Source organism: Triticum dicoccoides, chromosome 1A, assembly GCF_002162155.2.
Source record: "Triticum dicoccoides isolate Atlit2015 ecotype Zavitan chromosome 1A, WEW_v2.0, whole genome shotgun sequence".
Lineage (NCBI taxonomy): Eukaryota > Viridiplantae > Streptophyta > Magnoliopsida > Poales > Poaceae > Triticum > Triticum dicoccoides.
In genome coordinates, this window is record NC_041380.1 from 519,754,715 (window position 1) to 519,774,408 (window position 19,694).

General features: G+C 44.5%; 1 pseudogene; it reads left to right on the top strand.

The window, feature by feature from the left end:
• Nucleotides 1–958: 958 nt before the first annotated feature.
• LOC119315218 lies at nucleotides 959–3,468 on the top strand (annotated as a pseudogene).
• Nucleotides 3,469–19,694: the final 16,226 nt, after the last annotated feature.

Here is a 19,694-nt window from a genome sequence, read left to right on the forward strand (position 1 = left end):
ACAGGAGTACAGTTGGAGCACTTCAATATTTGACTCTTACTCAACCTGACATTTCCTTTGCAGTCAATAAAGTTTGTCAGTTCTTGCATGCACCAAGCATAGCTCACCTGCAGTGGAGGAGCGAGCGCCCAGCGACCCTGGGTAGTTGCCCGGGCTCGTTGGCACTCCGACGGCAATAGTGGTCATACCATAATACGTAAAACTGCTCGATACGGAGTGGATTTACCCAGGCAAAACTGGATTAGGCCTCCTTCACAGCCCAGCCCAGTTATTTACTTGAACGTCCCAATCACTCCAACCCACTAGAAAAAAAAGAATACCATCTATCGCTTCGCTCCAGCACACGAGGCAACAGGGAATACCATCGATCGCTCCAGAGTCCAGACAGTTCTCGGCTTCTCGCGTACTCGCGTCTCTTCGGTTTCTCCCAAGTGCGGCAGGGACTTGAAGGTGAGGCGGCGATCTAGGGCTGCGCGAGCGGCAGGCCGACGGCGAGCCGGCAGTGGCCACTGTCGTCCCCTCCTTTGGCCCTTCCTCTCCTGAAGGCTGAGGCAGTTCCTTTCCTTCGACTTCCGGTAAGATCGCGTACTTAATAACTGATTTGGGTTGAGATAATGAGATTGATGTACTTAGGGCTTATTTAGGAACTTTTGATTAGGGATGATTATGACCAAAGTCCAAAGAGAAAATCTATTTGTTAGCTGTTGGAAACTACAGAAACTGTAAGTTCATTAGACTGACAAACTAGTATGCAGGTTGCAGACTCTTTCCTCTAGTAATTTTAAGAAATATTTCACCAATTTCACTTTGGCAACATCAAGAAATACTTGATAATCTGATGCATGTAGTTGATGCAAGTAGCTTTGTTATTGTACTGTACTATGAACTCGTAATTAACCCATATTCTTATTTGTGTAAAAACTAGCTTCAGATTTTTTTTACTCACTAAATTTCAGAGATGAGGAGGTTTTTGGTTAAGAGAGCAAGGACTGAAAATATGGATGATGTGTAACCTGAAGTAGAAGTAGAACAAAGGACTGAAAATGTGAATGATGCGTAGCCTGAAATAGAAGTAGAGCCACCAGCGCCTAACGCTGCCAATGAATTTAATCCAAATGCAATTGAGCGCGATCCGGGAAAGAGGAAACAAATTTGTGAGTATCCTCCTGATATTCAAGACCAAGTGAGGAGAGCATATATATTGAAGGGTCCAATGCAACCAGATTTGAATAAATACCATCGTACTGAATTTGGAAGTTCGCGTTCCTCAAGAGCATTTTCCAAATCTTGGTATAAAAGGTATGACTGGATAGAATACGGTGAGTGGAAGATTGTAGCTTATTGTTTTTATTGTTTTCTCTTTAAGCAACCCGGAAGGGCTGAGCACTTTGGTTATGAAGTCTTCACAAAAGAAGGATTTACAGATTGGAAGCATGCATCTAAAGGCTTCAAAGATCATATTGGTGGTCATGGTAGTAAGCACAACTCTTGCGTCAAGCATTATGATGATTATAATAATCAGAGACAAAGTGTGGCAAGTAACTTTGCTAGATCAAGCAAGGAATCAGAAGAAATGTATAAGATTCGTTTAACTTGTTCTGTAAGTTGTTCAAGATATCTCATTGCACAAGGCTTGTCATTCCGCGGACATGATGAATCATCTATTTCTCTAAACAAGGGAAACTTTAGAGAGATGATAGATTTGCAAAAAACTAAGAATGAACAAGTCAGAGATGCTTTTAACCGTGGTGGAAGAAATTGCACAATGACATCTGGTGACATTCAAAAGGAGCTTGCAATGTGTTGTGCACATGAAGTTAGAAAGAAGATCATGGCAGAGCTTGGTGAAAAACAATTATCGGTGCTTATTGATGAATTACGTGATATATCTGTGAAAGAGCAAATGGCTGTGATGTTGAGGTTAGTAGTTTCACTTCTATTTTGTTGTTTGTTTGTCATTTATTCTCTATGCAACCAACTGACATTATTGTGTTTTTCTATAGGTTTTTGAATGGCAAAGGGAGGGTTGTGGAAAGATTCCTTGCTTTGCATCATGTCAAAGATACGACGTCCGAGTCACTAAAGGATGCTCTTTATGGCATTCTTGATCATTATAAGTTATCAATTTCAAGGATACAGGGTCAAGGATATGATGGGGCTTCAAATATGAGAGGTGAATTTAATGGTTTGCAGAAAAAGATCATAGATGAAAACCCATATGCTTTCTATGTTCATTGCTATGCTCACCGTCTGCAATTGGTGGTTGTGTCTGTTGCTAGTAGTTGCTCATCTATTCATGATTTTTTTGAGTACATCTCCTTGATTGTGACTACAACAACAACATCTTGCAAGAGAAGGGATGCATTGACCGAGGCACAACACCAAGATATTCTGGATAGACTTGAGAGTGGCGAGATATCTACTGGAAGGGGCTTTCACCAATCATCTACTCTTGCTTGACCGGGGGATACTAGATGGGGTTCACATCATACTACCTTACTTCGTTTGGATCAAATTTGGTCCTCCGTGTTAAAGGTGCCTAGTACAGTTGATGAATATGGACGTGGACCATCTCAAGCAGCAGGTTTGATAGAAAAAATGGAGAGCTTTAAATTTGTTTTCATTCTGAAGCTTATGTTGAAGTTATTTGGCATCACAAATGAGCTTTCAAAAGTCTTGCAAAGAAAAGATCTCAATATTGTTCTGGCCATGGAATTAGTTAATGATGTCAAGGCTCGGTTGGCAACGTTCAGAGAGAGTGGTTGGCATAATTTATTTGGTGATGTCCAAGAATTTTGTGGTGCTAATAGTATTCTAGTACCAAATATGGACAAAGTAATACCAGTTCATGGTCGTTCAAGGAGAGAAGGCAGAACTGTTACTAATCTTCACCATTACTGTGCAGAGATTTTTTATGTTGCTATTGACAAAATTTGTGTGGAGATGGATCACCGCTTTAGTGAAGAAGCAAATTGTGTGCTTGATTGCTTCTCATGTCTTGACCCCAAGGACTCTTTCTCCAAGTTCAATGTTGATAAACTTGCTCGTCTTGCTGAAATTTATCATGAAGACTTCTCTAATGATGATCGTGGAACAATAAGAGAGCAGCTCCTCACTTATATAAGTCAAGTGAAAAGGCATGCTTCTTTTTCTACTTGTGATGATGTTCAAAGTTTGGCCGTGAAGATGGTTGAAACTAAGGAAAATCTGGTATTTCCATTGGTATACAAACTTATTGAGTTGGCTTTGATATTGCCGGTGTCAACTGCATCTGTTGAGAGAGCATTTTCAGCAATGAAGATTATCAAGAATAAATTGCGTAGCAAGATCAACAACGAATGGTTCAACGACTTAATGATATGTTACACCGAGCGGGAGTTATTCAAGTCAGTTGATGATAAAGATATTATTCGAACATTTACAGCAATGATGTCTCGGAAAGGACATTTGCCTCGTGATTTTCTTTAGCACAATATTGGTATGTTCCATCTAACCTTTTCTATTGTTACAAGCTCTCTGTTTTGAATAAATAAACAAATCACAACACTGAATTTTTGTGAACAACAAATCAATTTTCTTATCCTGTAGTGTCTTCTAGGTTATATTGATGGTGTCATGGTGATTTAGACGGCTACACTTTCGTTGGCAAGATGGCTAGTTTGGCTGATTGGCTCTATGCTTCGGTTGGATTCCGTGTCTTTTGTTGTCAAGTCACAACTTCATTTGCTCTCTGAAATGGAATATTGATATATTAGTTCGCTTAAATATTACATTTTTCTGACTATTATGTTCGTATTTTCACTTCAATATTAATGTGGATTTGTGCTTTGCAAGTTTGATGCATAGTATATATATATATATATATATTGTCTACCTGGTACGGAATTTTTTATTTGCATGTTAGACATTCAGGCTTAAGTTTGCCCGGACTTCATAAAAGTTCTGGTTCCGCCCCTGCTCACTGGACAGCAGCAAAGCATATTTTGAGGTATGTGAAGAAAACAGTGAGTGTTGGTCTCGCCATTAACAGATCCTCCTCTACTCGCATTAGTGTGTTTTCCGATGCGGATTGGGCTGGTTGCTTGGATGATAGACGTTCAACAGAGGGATTTGCCATCTTTTACGGGACTATTTTAATTTCATGGTGCGCAAAGAAATAAGCTACTGTTTCCAGGTCTAGCACCAAAGCAGAGTATGAAGCATTGGGCTAATACTACAACTGAAATCATTTGGGTGCAAGTCTTGTTAAATGAACTTGGAGTGTCATATGTTCAAACTCCTATAGTTTGGGGTGATAACCTTGATGCAACTTATTTGCCAGCTAATCATGTATTTCATGTCAGAACTAAACACATTGAGATAGATTTTCACTTTGTCAGAGAAAGAGTTGCAAACAAAGAATTGGAAATCAGATTCATTCCTTCCAGAGATCAGCTTGCAGATGGGTTTACAAAGGCACTACCTACAAGAAGCCTACAAGAGTTTAAGCGTAATATCAACTTGTGCAGTTGTGATTAAGAGAGAGTGTTAAATGTTGTCTTGCGTTTCAAGTATATGATAGTTAGAGATATTCTTTTAATGTAGCATTTATCTTTCTATCTCTTCTCCCTGTATCACGATTGTATTTCTCCTGGTTGTTTACAACGACCAGAATCTTGTAACGCCACGAGACGTCTCTCGTTCGATATCAATACAATATAAATGCGGCTCTCCCTGTATGGAGAGTAGAGACGCTTCCATCCTTTTCTACACTATCAACGAGTGGTTATTGTTGTATTTGATGCATTGTATCGTGACTGTGTCTGCAAGTGCCTTCCACTTACTGGCTGCTTAGTTCAACTTCAAACTTCGGCCAGTGGGAACAATCATTGGAAGAAGACGACCAGAAAGGTTTTCGGTGTAAATATTATTAGAGGTGGTTAGTTGTCAAGTTGTCCTTATTTGGTACCGGCTACAACTTTACTTGATAAGGATCATATATTAGACACTCTTTTGGGTGTATTTCTCAATACAAAACATCCAACTTATGCATTCACCTATATAACAAGCACACTATGAGTGTGAGAACCAATACTCATAGTGTAATAGTTTACTCAGGAAAAGGTCTGTCACCCTGGTCTGTAAATAAAGCCAAAGTACTAGCACAAACAAGAATCAATATAGAAAGGGTAAAACAAAGGTCAACGAGGGAAACAACACAAATAATCCCAAAGAAAAAGCAAATATAAGTAGCAGCAAGCAAGCTAAACAGATAGCTTTGGGCCACCATTGTTGGATATCAAGGTCGTCCATCTCCTTGCATCTAGTGAGTGGCCGCCATTGTTGGGTAGGATATGAAGTTGGAGGTATGATAGTACTGAGCAGGCTCTACCTCAAAGTTGGTTACATGCTGACATGATCCCGCTATATATGTGTAGCATTATTTACTGTCAAACTTGCGGCTAGGGAGAAGGTACTAAAAGTTTGTTTTGTTGATTTTTTATTTGAAAAGAAGGGTCCCGTCACCCCCGGCCTCTACACCTACGTTGAATGAGGTCCACTCGCAAGATCGACATGTACGGACACTGGCTTCATGTGTACAAGATCTTTCTCAATCAAAATTCACTTTTGTAGTTAGCTGATCCGATATATTTTGAATGATATGTCTTTTTGTTGCGTCTGCTTAGTAAATAGCGAGGTTTCTTCCGATATTTACCCCCTCCTACAAAGTACATTGTAACTTCAAAATTCATTGACTGACGAGATAAACAATCGTCCTTACTTTGTTGGTGAGACAGTAAAGCGCCAGGCCACCACGGCACTCATTTTTTATATGCGACCAAGACGTGAAGCAACTTTGACACGTATGTCACCTCTTTTTGCTATGGATAGAATAGGGGTGTCGAGGGGTTGCGGACGGTGATGGGCAGCATCGATGATTTAGTGGATGACAAATGTTGGGAATGAGATACATCAAAAACTTTTGCCAAAGAAAATGCCGATGGTCTAGCTACCCAAACAGATAAACAAGCGGTGTCCCTGTGTAACCTAGTACCGATCTATTGTCAACTGGAGTACCGACTTTGCTGCGACACCACTACCTCCTCGTACGTAGCTACGATAATTGGTAGCAAGGTTGACCTCTTGCCGCGAGGTTGGACGGGAACCACCGACTCATGTGTGCAGCTGTGTGAACTGGCAGTGCAGCTGAGCTGGAGAACTTGGTGGTGGAAACCATGAAGTATCGGGCCAGCTAGGCATCAAGACTGGTGTGTCTGCCATAGCACTAGCGGACACAATAAACCAGGAGCGATCGCGGCCACTGCGAAACTCAAGCTGCCGCAACGCAAATCAACACTGCTCCGTGACCGGTTATATCATCCTAACCGTCGAGCTATGACTTGGTTGGTAGTTCCCATGGTTCACTTAATCCTCACTAAGATTACAAAGTGTCACCTTACATGGTGGTGGGATGTAAAGTGTTGATGTTTGTATCACCCCACGTCAAGAGTCAATAACATCTCTCTCAGACAAAAATAATAACTAGAAATTGTTTGGTGAAAAATTAAGGTCGTTAAATCATAACGTTGTTCCTTGTGTTTTCTCTTTTGCAAGAAAATTTTCGATCTATTCATCATCTGCCATGGCAGTGCAAAGAACACCAGAAATCTCTCAAAAAAAAGAACACCAGAAATGACAAAATTATGTCCATGTCCCTATACCACATAGCTACGACTACAAGCGCCGCAGCAAGGTAAAGGCGTGCCGCCGTCATTGCCCCTCCCTCACCAGAGCCGGGTCAAACTTATTGTAGTAGACAGTCGGAAAGTCGTCGTGCTGCTAAATCCACATAGGGCCAGCGCACCAGAACAGCAACCATCTTCGATGAAGAGAAGTATAGATCGAGACGAACCAACCTATAGACACACAAAAAAAGAAAAACAAACATTGGATCCAAGAAGATCCACTGTAGACAAGCACTGTAATCTCGTGAGATTCACCGGAGACATACCTTCACACGCTCTCCGATGATGCTAGATGCATCGTCGAAATAGAGGCTACACGGGAGAACCTTATTCCTCTTCAGGGTGCTTCCATCGCCTCATCTTCTTGAGCAAGACACAAACCCAAAACAAACTCACAAAAACACCTAAAAGGAAGCAAGATCCCTTCCGCCGACAAAGGCTGGGGTCCACTGAGCCTCCATGGCACTAGGGCCACATCGGAGACGAGGCAGACCGGCGACTGCACCAGCGGTTCGCGGGAAGAACCCTAAGCTCTTATCTTGAAGAGGAGGCGGTGGCAGATGCGTTCGCAAAAGATTTTCCTTCAACATGTTGTTGGTGTGTTATTACGTATACTAAAAATAAAACCATCAATGGTGGAATCTAGGGATCGACTTCTATTTTTTTTCTAACTACAATGGAATGTGGCCAATGTACGGCCACCGACGCCTCGCGACCATGCCGCCACCTTCACCTTCCCTACGAGTCTAAGGTCAAGGCCTTCTTCCGGGACTCTACTACATGGGTTCTTGGCGACGACAAGACCTGCCTCTTTTGGGAGGACCATTAGCTGGATGGCTTTTTTATCGTCGACCTCGCGTCCTAGCTTTCGACACTTGTCCCATGGCGACGCAGATGCCACCAGCTCGTCTGTGAGGGCCTCACCCAGCACACTTGGATCGGCACATCCGCGCTGCTCTAGGTCCCCAAGCCACTATCGAGTACGGTGAGCTTTGGCGCCGGATTCAGGGGATCAACCTCGCCCCACGCCCGGACACAAACGTGTGGCGATGGACTACCTCTGGCACTAACACCGCCGAGTCCGCCTACCTCCACCCGTTTCACGGCTCCACGTAAACCTCCGTCTGGGGCCTTATCTGGAAACACTGGGCCCCTCTAAACGTCAAATTCTTCCTCTGGCTGGCCTCACAAAACCGATGTTGTGCCGCCGATCGGCTGGTCCGACATGGCCTCGATCACGAGCCCTCTTCCATCATCTGTTCCCAGGAGGATCAAACCCTACAGCACCTTCTTGTTGGCTGCATGATTTCGCGGATTTCCTGGGCGCGACTACCTCTGCTGCCGCCGGACGGCTCCACTAGCTTCTTCGATTGGTGGACCACGGCACCCCGAGCCTCCGGCATGGACTGGGCTCCCTCATCACCATCTCAGCCTGGCTAATCTAGAAGCATCGAAATTCCTGCATCTTCGACGGTGAGACGCCCTCGCTCAGCCGATCGTCGAGGCTGTCGATGAGGAGGCAAGGCGTTGGGCAAGCGCCCGCGTCACTGACTTAGACAACATCTTACATGTAACATGAGCTTGTGTACTTGGGGCTGAGCACCCCCTCTCCCCTCTGCTCATCGGCACCCTAATCACCACCTGACTATGTATTGTTGGAAATATGCCCTAGAGGCAATAATAAAAGTATTATTATATTTCATTGTTCATGATAATTGTCTTTTATTCATGCTATAACTGTATTATCCGGAAATCGTAATACACGTGTGAATACTTAGACCACACTATGTCCCTGGTAAGCCTCTAGTTGACTAGCTCGTTGTGATCAACAGATAGTCATGGTTTCCTCACTATGGACATTGGATGCCGTTGATAACGGGATCACATCATTAGGAGAATGATGTGATGGACAAGACCCAATCCTAAGCATAGCATAAAAGATCGTGTAGTTCGTTTTGCTAGAGCTTTGCAAGTGTCAAGTATCTCTTCCTTCGACCATGAGATCGTGTAACTCCCGGATACCGTAAGAGTGCCTTGGGTGTATCAAACGTCACAACGTAACTGGGTGACTATAAAGGTGCATTACAGGTATCTCCGAAAGTAGCTGTTGGGTTGACACGGATCGAGACTGGGATTTGTCACTCCGTATGACGGAGAGGTATCTCTGGGCCCACTCGGTAATGCATCATCATATTGAGCTCAATGTGACCAAGGTGTTGGACACGGGATCATGCATTACGGTACGAGTAAAGTGACTTGCCGGTAACGAGACTGAACAAGGTATTGGGATACCAACGATCGAGTCTCGGGCAAGTAACGTACCGATTGACAAAGGGAATTGCATACAGGGTTTGATCGAATCCTCGACATCGTGGTTCATCCGATGACAACATCGAGGAGCATGTGGGAGCCATCATGGGTATCCAGATCCCGCTGATGGTTATTGACTGAGAGCGTCTCGGTCATGTCTGCATGTCTCCCGAACCCGTAGGGTCTACACACTTAAGGTTCGGTGACGCTAGGGTTATGAAGATATGTATATGCAGAAACCCGAATGTTGTTCAGAGTCCCGGATGAGATCCCGGACGTCACGAGGAGTTCCGGAATGGTCCGGAGGTAAAGAATTATATATAGGAAGTGCTATTTCGGGCATCGGGACAAGTTTCGGGGTTATCGGTATTGTACCGGGACCACCGGAAGGGTCCCGGGGGTCCACCGGGTGGGGCCACCTGTCCCGGGGGGCCACATGGGCTGTAGGGGGTGCGCCTTGGCCATCATGGGCCAAGGGCACCAGCCCCTATAGGCCCATGCGCCTAGGGTTTCCCCCTAGGAGGAGTCCTAGTGGTGGAAGGCACCCCTAGGTGCCTTGGGGGAGGGAAACCTCCCCTAGGCCGCCGCCCCCCCTAGTAGATCTCATCTACTAGGGCCGGCGCCCCCCCTGGCACCCCTATATATAGTGGGGGAGAGGAGGGACTTCATACACCAGCCCCTGGCGCCTCCACCTCCCCCCGTTACGTCTCTCCCTCGTAGTCTCGGCGAAGCCCTGCTGCTGTGACGCCCTGCATCCACCACCACGCCGTCGTGCTGCTGGATCTTCATCAACCTCTCCTTCCCCCTTGCTGGATCAAGAAGGAGGAGACGTCTCCCGTCCCGTACGTGTGTTGAACGCGGAGGTGCCGTCCGTTCGGCGCTGGTCATCGGTGATTTGGATCACGTCGAGTACGACTACATCATCACCTTGCAAGCTTCCGCACGCGATCTACAAGTGGTATGTAGATGCAAACTCTCTCCCTAGACTCGTTGCTTAGATGAACTCATAGATGGATCTTGGTGAAACCGTAGGAAAAATTTTAATTTTCTGCAACGTTCCCCAACAGTGGCATCATGAGCTAGGTCTATGCGTAGTTCTCTTTGCACGAGTAGAACACAACTTTGTTGTGGGCGTGGATTTTGTCATCTTACTTTCCTCTACTAGTCTTTTCTTGCTCAACGGTATTGTGGGATGAAGCGGCCCGGACCAACCTTACACGTACGCTTACGTGAGACCGGTTCCACCGACTGACATGCACAAGTTGCATAAGGTGGCTGGCGGGTGTCTGTCTCTCCCACCTTAGTTGGAGCGGAATCGATGAACAGGGCCCTTATGAAGGGTAAGTAGAAGTTGACAAAATCACGTTGTGGTGATTCGTAGGTAAGAAAACGTTCTTGCTAGAACCCAATTGCAGCCACGTAAAAGATGCAACAACAATTAGAGGACGTCTAACTTGTTTTTGCAGCGATTGATCATGTGATGTGATATGGCCAGAAGTTGTGATGAATGATCAATTGTGATGTATGAGATCATGTTCTTTGTAATAGGATTCACGACTTGCATGTCGATGAGTATGACAACCGGCAGGAGCCATAGGAGTTGTCATTATTTTTTGTATGACCTGCGTGTCATTGAATAACGTCATGTAAACTACTTTACTTTATTGCTAAACGTTAGTCATAGAAGTAGAAGTAGTCGTTGGCATGACAACTTCATGAAGACACGATGATGGAGATCATGATGATGGAGATCATGGTGTCAAGCCGGTGACAAGATGATCATGGAGCCCCGAAGATGAAGATCAATGGAGCTATATGATATTGGCCATATCATGTCACAACTATATAATTGCATGTGATGTTTATTATGTATTATGCATCTTGTTTACTTAGGACGACGGTAGTAAATAAGATGATCCCTTATAAAATTTCAAGAAGTGTTCTTCCCTAACTGTGCACCGTTGCTACAGTTCGTCGTTTCTAAGCACCACGTGATGATCGGGTGTGATGGATTCTTACGTTCACATACAACGGGTGTAAGACAGTTTTACACAGCGAAAACACTTAGGGTTAACTTGACGAGCCTAGCATGTGCAGACATGGCCTCGGAACACGGAGACCGAAAGGTCGAAGACGAGTCGTATGGAAGATACGATCAACATGAAAATGTTCACCGACGATGACTAGTCCGTCTCACGTGATGATCAGACACGGGCTAGTCGACTCGGATCGTGTAACACTTAGATGACTAAAGGGATGTCTAATCTAAGTGGGCGTTCATAATTTGATTAGAACTTTATTATCATGAACTTAGTCTAAAACCTTTGCAAATATGTCTTGTAGATCAATGGCCAACGCTAATGTCAACATGAACTTCAACGCGTTCCTAGAGAAAACCAAGCTGAAAGATGATGGCAGCAACTATACGGACTGGGTCCGGAACCTGAGGATCATCCTCATAGCTGCCAGGAAACAATATGTCCTAGAAGGACCGCTAGGTGACGCTCCCGTCCCAGAGAACCAAGACATTATGAATGCTTGGCAGTCTCGCGCTGATGATTACTCCCTTGTTCAGTGCGGCATGCTTTACAGCTTAGAACCGGGGCTCCAAAAGCGTTTTGAGCATCATGGAGCATATGAGATGTTCGAAGAGCTGAAACTAGTTTTCCAAGCTCATGCCCGGGTCGAGAGATATGATGTCTCCGACAAGTTCTACAGTTGTAAGATGGAGGAAAACAGTTCTGCCAGTGAGCACATCCTGAAGATGTCTGGGTTGCACAACCGTATGACCCAGCTGAACATTAACCTCCCAGATGAGGCGGTCATTGACAGAATCCTCCAGTCGCTCCCACCAAGCTACAAGAGCTTTGTGATGAACTACAACATGCAGGGAATGGAAAAGACCATTCCTGAAGTGTTCTCGATGCTGAAGTCAGCAGAGGCTGAAATCAAGAAAGAACATCAAGTGTTGATGGTCAATAAGACCACTAAGTTCAAGAAGGGCAAGGGTAAGAAGAACTTCAAGAAGGACGGCAAAGATGTTGCCGCGCCTGGTAAGCCAGTTACCGGGAAGAAGTCAAAGAATGGACCCAAGCCTGAGACTGAGTGCTTTTATTGCAAGGGGAAGGGTCACTGGAAGCGGAACTGCCCCAAATACTTAGCGGATAAGAAGGCCGGCAACACCAAAGGTATATTTGATATACATGTGATTGATGTGTACCTTACCAGTAATCGTAGTAACTCCTGGGTATTTGATACCGATGCCGTTGCTCATATTTGTAACTCACAGCAGGAGCTGCGGAATAAACGGAGACTGGCGAAGGACGAGGTGACGATGCGCGTCGGGAATGGTTCCAGAGTCGATGTGATCGCCGTCGGCACGCTGCCTCTACATTTACCTACGGGATTAGTTTTGAACCTTAATAATTGTTATTTAGTGCCAAGTTTGAGCATGAACATTGTATCAGGATCTCGTTTAATACGAGATGGCTACTCATTTAAGTCTGAGAATAATGGTTGTTCGATTTATATGAGAGATATGTTTTATGGTCATGCTCCGATGGTCAATGGTTTATTCTTAATGAATCTCGAGCGTAATATTACACATGTTCATAGTGTAGATGCCAAAAGATTTAAAGTTGATAACGATAGTCCCACATACTTGTGGCACTGCCGCCTTGGTCACATTGGTGTCAAGCGCATGAAGAAGCTCCATGCCGATGGACTTTTAGAGTCTCTTGATTATGAATCGTTCGACACGTGCGAACCATGCCTCTTGGGCAAAATGACCAAGACTCCGTTCTCCGGAACAATGGAACGAGCAACCAACTTGTTGGAAATCATACATACCGATGTGTGCGGTCCAATGAGCGTTGAGGCTCGCGGAGGATATCGTTATGTTCTCACTCTCACAGATGACTTGAGTAGATATGGGTATGTCTACTTAATGAAACACAAGTCTGAGACCTTTGAAAAGTTCAAGGAATTTCAGAATGAGGTGGAGAATCAACGTGACCGAAAGATAAAATTCTTACGATCAGATCGTGGAGGAGAATACTTAAGTCACGAATTTGGTACACACTTAAAGAAATGTGGAATCGTTTCACAGCTCACGCCGCCTGGAACACCTCAGCGAAACGGTGTGTCCGAACGTCGTAATCGCACTCTATTGGATATGGTGCGGTCTATGATGTCTCTTACCGATTTACCGCTATCATTTTGGGGATACGCTCTAGAGACAGCTACATTCACTTTAAATAGGGCACCGTCTAAATCCGTTGAGGCGACACCGTATGAATTATGGTTTGGAAAGAAACCTAAGCTGTCGTTTCTAAAAGTTTGGGGATGCGAAGCTTATGTCAAGAAACTTCAACCTGAAAAGCTCGAACCCAAGTCGGAAAAATGCGTATTCATAGGATACCCTAAGGAAACTGTAGGGTATACCTTCTACTTAAGATCCGAAGGCAAGATCTTTGTTGCCAAGAACGGATGCTTTCTGGAAAAAGAGTTTCTCTCGAAAGAAGTAAGTGGGAGGAAAGTAGAACTCGATGAAGTACTACCTCTTGAGCGGGATAGTGACGCAGCACAGGAAACCGTTCCTGTGATGCCCACACCAACTGAAGAGGAAAACCATGATAATGATCAAGGTACTTCGGATCAAGTTACTGCTGAACTTTGTAGGTCCACAAGGACACGTTCCGCACCAGAGTGGTACGGCAACCCTGTCCTGGAAATCATGTTGTTAGACAACAATGAACCTTCGAACTATGAAGAAGCAATGGCGGGCCCGGATTCCAACAAATGGCTTGAAGCCATGAAATCCGAGATAGAATCCATGTATGAAAACAAAGTATGGACTTTGACAGACTTGCCCGATGATCGGCGAGCGATAGAAAACAAATGGATCTTTAAGAAGAAGACGGACGCGGATGGTAATGTTACCATCTATAAAGCTCGACTTGTCGCTAAGGGTTATCGACAGGTTCAAGGGATTGACTACGACGAGACATTCTCTCCCGTAGCGAAGCTAAAGTCCGTCCGAATCATGTTAGCAATTGCCGCATACTATGATTATGAGATATGGCAGATGGACGTCAAAACAGCATTCCTTAACGGGCATCTTAAGGAAGAACTGTATATGATGCAGCCGGAAGGTTTTGTCGATCCTCGGAACGCTAACAAAGTATGCAAGCTCCAGCGATCCATTATGGACTGGTGCAAGCATCTCGGAGTTGGAACATTCGCTTTGATGAGATGATCAAAGCGTTTGGGTTTATGCAGACTTATGGAGAAGCCTGCGTTTACAAGAAAGTGAGTGGGAGCTCTGTAGCATTTCTCATATTATATGTAGATGACATACTCCTGATGGGAAATAATATAGAATTTCTGGACAGCATTAAGGCCTACTTGAATAAGTGTTTTTCAATGAAGGACCTTGGAGAAGCTGCTTATATATTAGGCATCAAGATCTATAGAGATAGATCGAGACGCCTCATAGGTCTTTCACAAAGCACATACCTTGATAAGATTTTGAAGAGATTCAGAATGGATCAGTCCAAGAAGGGGTTCTTGCCTATGTTACAAGGTATGAGACTGAGCTCAGCTCAGTCACCGACCACGGCAAAAGATAAAGAAGAGATGAGTGTCATCCCCTATGCTTCAGCCATAGGATCAATTATGTATGCCATGCTGTGTACCAGACCCGATGTAAACCTTGCCGTAAGTTTGGTAGCAAGATACCAAAGTAATCCCGGCAAGGAACACTGGACAGCGGTCAAGAATATCCTGAAGTACCTGAAAAGGACAAAGGACATGTTTCTCGTTTATGGAGGAGACGAAGAGCTCGTCGTAAAGGGTTACGTCGACGCTAGCTTCGACTCAGATCTGGATGACTCTAAGTCACAAACCGGATACGTGTATATGTTGAATGATGGAGCAGTAAGCTGGTGCAGCTGCAAGCAGAGCGTCGTGGCGGGATCTACGTGTGAAGCGGAGTACATGGCAGCCTCGGAGGCAGCACATGAAGCGATTTGGGTGAAGGAGTTCATCACCGACCTAGGAGTCATACCCAATGCGTCGGGGCCGATCAAACTCTTCTGTGACAACACTGGAGCTATTGCCCTCGCAAAGGAGCCCAGGTTTCACAAGAAGACCAGGCACATCAAACGTCGTTTCAACTCCATCCGTGAAAATGTTCAAGATGGAGACATAGAGATTTGAGTGCACACGGATCTGAATGTCGCAGATCCGCTGACTAAACCTCTCTCGCGTGCAAAACATGATCAACACCAGAACTCTATGGGTGTTCGATTCATCACAATGTAACTAGATTGGTGACTCTAGTGCAAGTGGGAGACTGTTGGAAATATGCCCTAGAGGCAATAATAAAAGTATTATTATATTTCATTGTTCATGATAATTGTCTTTTATTCATGCTATAACTGTATTATCCGGAAATCGTAATACACGTGTGAATACTTAGACCACACTATGTCCCTGGTAAGCCTCTAGTTGACCAGCTCGTTGTGATCAACAGATAGTCATGGTTTCCTGACTATGGACATTGGATGTCGTTGATAATGGGATCACATCATTAGGAGAATGATATGATGGACAAGACCCAATCCTAAGCATAGCATAAAAGATCGTGTAGTTCGTTTTGCTAGAGCTTTGCAAGTGTCAAGTATCTCTTCCTTCGACCATGAGATCGTGTAACTCCCGGATACCGTAAGAGTGCCTTGGGTGTATCAAACGTCACAACGTAACTGGGTGACTATAAAGGTGCATTACAGGTATCTCCGAAAGTAGCTGTTGGGTTGACACGGATCGAGACTGGGATTTGTCACTCCGTATGACGGAGAGGTATCTCTGGGCCCACTCCGTAATGCATCATCATATTGAGCTCAATGTGACCAAGGTGTTGGACACGGGATCATGCATTACGGTACGAGTAAAGTGACTTGCCGGTAACGAGACTGAACAAGGTATTGGGATACCGACGATCGAGTCTCGGGCAAGTAACGTACCGATTGACAATGGGAATTGCATACAGGGTTTGATCGAATCCTCGACATCGTGGTTCATCCGATGACAACATCGAGGAGCATGTGGGAGCCATCATGGGTATCCAGATCCCGCTGATGGTTATTGACTGAGAGCGTCTCGGTCATGTCTGCATGTCTCCCGAACCCGTAGGGTCTACACACTTAAGGTTCGGTGACGCTAGGGTTATGAAGATATGTATATGCAGAAACCCGAATGTTGTTCGGAGTCCCGGATGAGATCCCGGACGTCACGAGGAGTTCCGGAATGGTCCGGAGGTAAAGAATTATATATAGGAAGTGCTATTTCGGGCATCGGGACAAGTTTCGGGGTTATCGGTATTGTACCGGGACCACCGGAAGGGTCCCGTGGGTCCACCGGGTGGGGCCACCTGTCCCGGGGGGCACATGGGCTGTAGGGGGTGCGCCTTGGCCATCATGGGCCAAGGGCACCAGCCCCTATAGGCCCATGCGCCTAGGGTTTCCCCCTAGGAGGAGTCCTAGTGGTGGAAGGCACCCCTAGGTGCCTTGGGGGGGAGGGAAACCTCCCCTAGGCCGCCGCCCCCCCCCCTAGTAGATCTCATCTACTAGGGCCGGCGCCCCCCCTGGCACCCCTATATATAGTGGGGGAGAGGAGGGACTTCATACACCAGCCCCTGGCGCCTCCACCTCCCCCCGTTACGTCTCTCCCTCGTAGTCTCGGCGAAGCCCTGCTGCTGTGACGCCCTGCATCCACCACCACGCCGTCGTGCTCCTGGATCTTCATCAACCTCTCCTTCCCCCTTGCTGGATCAAGAAGGAGGAGACGTCTCCCGTCCCGTACGTGTGTTGAACGCGGAGGTGCCGTCCGTTCGGCGCTGGTCATCGGTGATTTGGATCACGTCGAGTACGACTACATCATCACCTTGCAAGCTTCCGCACGCGATCTACAAGTGGTATGTAGATGCAAACTCTCTCCCTAGACTCGTTACTTAGATGAACTCATAGATGGATCTTGGTGAAACCGTAGGAAAAATTTTAATTTTCTGCAACGTTCCCCAACATGTATGGTGTGTGGGATTGCCCGACTGTTGTATTCTTTTCGCCTTCTATCAATGCAAAGATGCGCGCCTAGCGTATTCATGAAAAAAGTGTGGCCAATGTACAGGCCGTGGGATGTTTTGCCTGTGTGTATTTTTCAAACAATGGCAAAATCCTTGTCCTTTTCATTAATTAAAATAGAAAAGTCTGAATAAAGAGAAGTGACCGCGACCGATGGGATTGTTTGATGTAGTGGCAAAAGTGGTGAACCAGGGTTGTAGGAAATGAAGGAGCATATACTAGTGGCAGTTATGAGGGAAGGGAGCATCACGGCATTGGTAGTTCGGTCGGATAATTCTATCTGACAAAAGAGGCCTAAATTAGTTGATTCGGATTTTCAGCATACTGACTCGCTTGCTATTGTCATCTTCACTTTATTTTTTCTTGCAGGAAATTGTCATCTTCACTTTCAAGTAGCTGATCTGTGTCAAAAGAAACTGAGTATAAATGTCAATGAAATGCAAGACACGCATACAACAGAAAGTTCTGCACCACTTGTAAGAAAAAGATGATGATGCATTTCATTTTGATTTCAATTCAGAATGAAGGATACTGGCCTATCTTTCTCTACTATATACTAGTTAAAAAGAACGTAAGGTTCCAATTTCACTTTTCTTTCCACCACACCTTCGTCCAACCTTCCATGTATATAATAATTAATCATTTTAATTTACTTACATTCTGAACCAATTTCACTTTAATTTACTTACCAAATTTCTAATCAAAATACAAGGTAATTCACAGACAGAATTTGATAAACATTTATTTACACAATTGCATTATTATAGGCAGGTAAATCACAAGTTAACGTACTATAATATTTATATCCCGTTGCAACGCGTGGGCATTGTTCTAGTCTAGATAAAGCTCTTCAAGTTCAATTGCAATCTAATTGGATTTAATTTGATTTACATTATCATGAGACATCCCTTTGTTATGAATTAATAAAATAGCATTGTTAATGAACATACTTGTGTATTCAGTCTTGTATTTGTAGCCTTAATGTCAAATTTTATCCCATCACCTTTGAGATTGGGGACCAGCAGCGTACGAGCCTTGAAGCAAAAGAGAGGCTTGTATAAAGGACTCATGAGAGCTCAAGCACTCGACTTACCGTTAGTTAGACTGTTTTATGTACTGGTGTATGTGTAACATGGCAATGACATGCAATTTAATATTTCAAAATTGCATTATTCACTCAAACTATGGCTATTTAATATTATCAAAATAGTGCTCGTTTATTTATAATTGTGCTCGATCGACCGCGGTGGCTGCAGCAAAACTAATTAGGACATGCATAATTCCATATATGCAGCAGCTAGATGGTATACTGAATATATAGTTGGGATAGTACCGTGAGATATTCACAACGGTATGACTATACGAGTCACTTGTGCATCTGGATGTAAGACTACGCGTACATGCCTATAAATAACAGATTGACTTTGGCGTGTATACATGGGAACCAACACTCATAGCGAGCTACTTTGCTAGGAGGGAAATTTGGAGGGAGGATGGAAATGAGCAAGTGGAGTGGCGAGGACACTTCAATTCCGAGGAAAGAACCATATGGGAATAGGAAGTATTGGGACTTTGTGCTGTGGTTAGAACCGGGCGGGCTGTTGGATATTCGCCAATGAGTTAGAGATACTAAGCTCTCAAGAAATGAAGCATCATGAGTGATCCTGTTGTGGTTTCGTTTTGGCCCCTATTTGTCTGCCTTAACCCAATGTGAAATGCCGTGGCCCAGCCAGCATGAATAGTGCCGTTCGTGCCCCATCTTCTATATCTAAATAGTGGCACTCTACTAAGTGATTTTTCTAACTTCTTATGAAACCACATCACTACAATTGTTATAGCCGTTGATTCTGCAAAGGTTATGAGTGCGCAGCCGTCATATGAAAAGACTGAGCAAATTAGGAAGAGCTGCCACCGCTAAGTGAGATACCGTTTCGTTCTTTTCCGAGCCTTACCGCCCGCTCCTCTTTTTATGATGAGACACCGTAGCGCTCGCTGGTCAGCCTCCTGAGTCGATTATTTTGCTTGGGCCTTACGTGTACACTTCATCAAAACTGGACCCTAGAAACCCCATTGGAAGCCCATAGATAAGGTCGATCGTTCCCAGCCTACCCTTCGATTGACGACATATGGCGACCTACGTGCTGCTGGAAAATGTTCAAAAATTTAAGAAAATGTTCGCAATTTCGAAAAATGTTCGTGAGTTATCAAAAGTGTTCACGGTTAGAAAAAAAATGTTCATGATTTTGGAGAATGTACACGAATTATTAAAAATAAAACCACGGTCTTCAAAAAATGTTCATCATTCCAAAAAAAGTTAACGGCTTAAAAAATAAATCACAAACTAATAGATTTTCGGAAATTGGAAAAAAGAGTAAAAATGAAAACATATAAGTAAAGAAAAAACAAAAAGAAAGCAGGGAAAAAAAGAAAAAAAGAACGAAAAACCTGGTTTAGGGAAGGTTCTAGAACCTTCCCAAAACTGGTTGGGGGCGAAACCCCGAAATGGGCCGGCCCATGT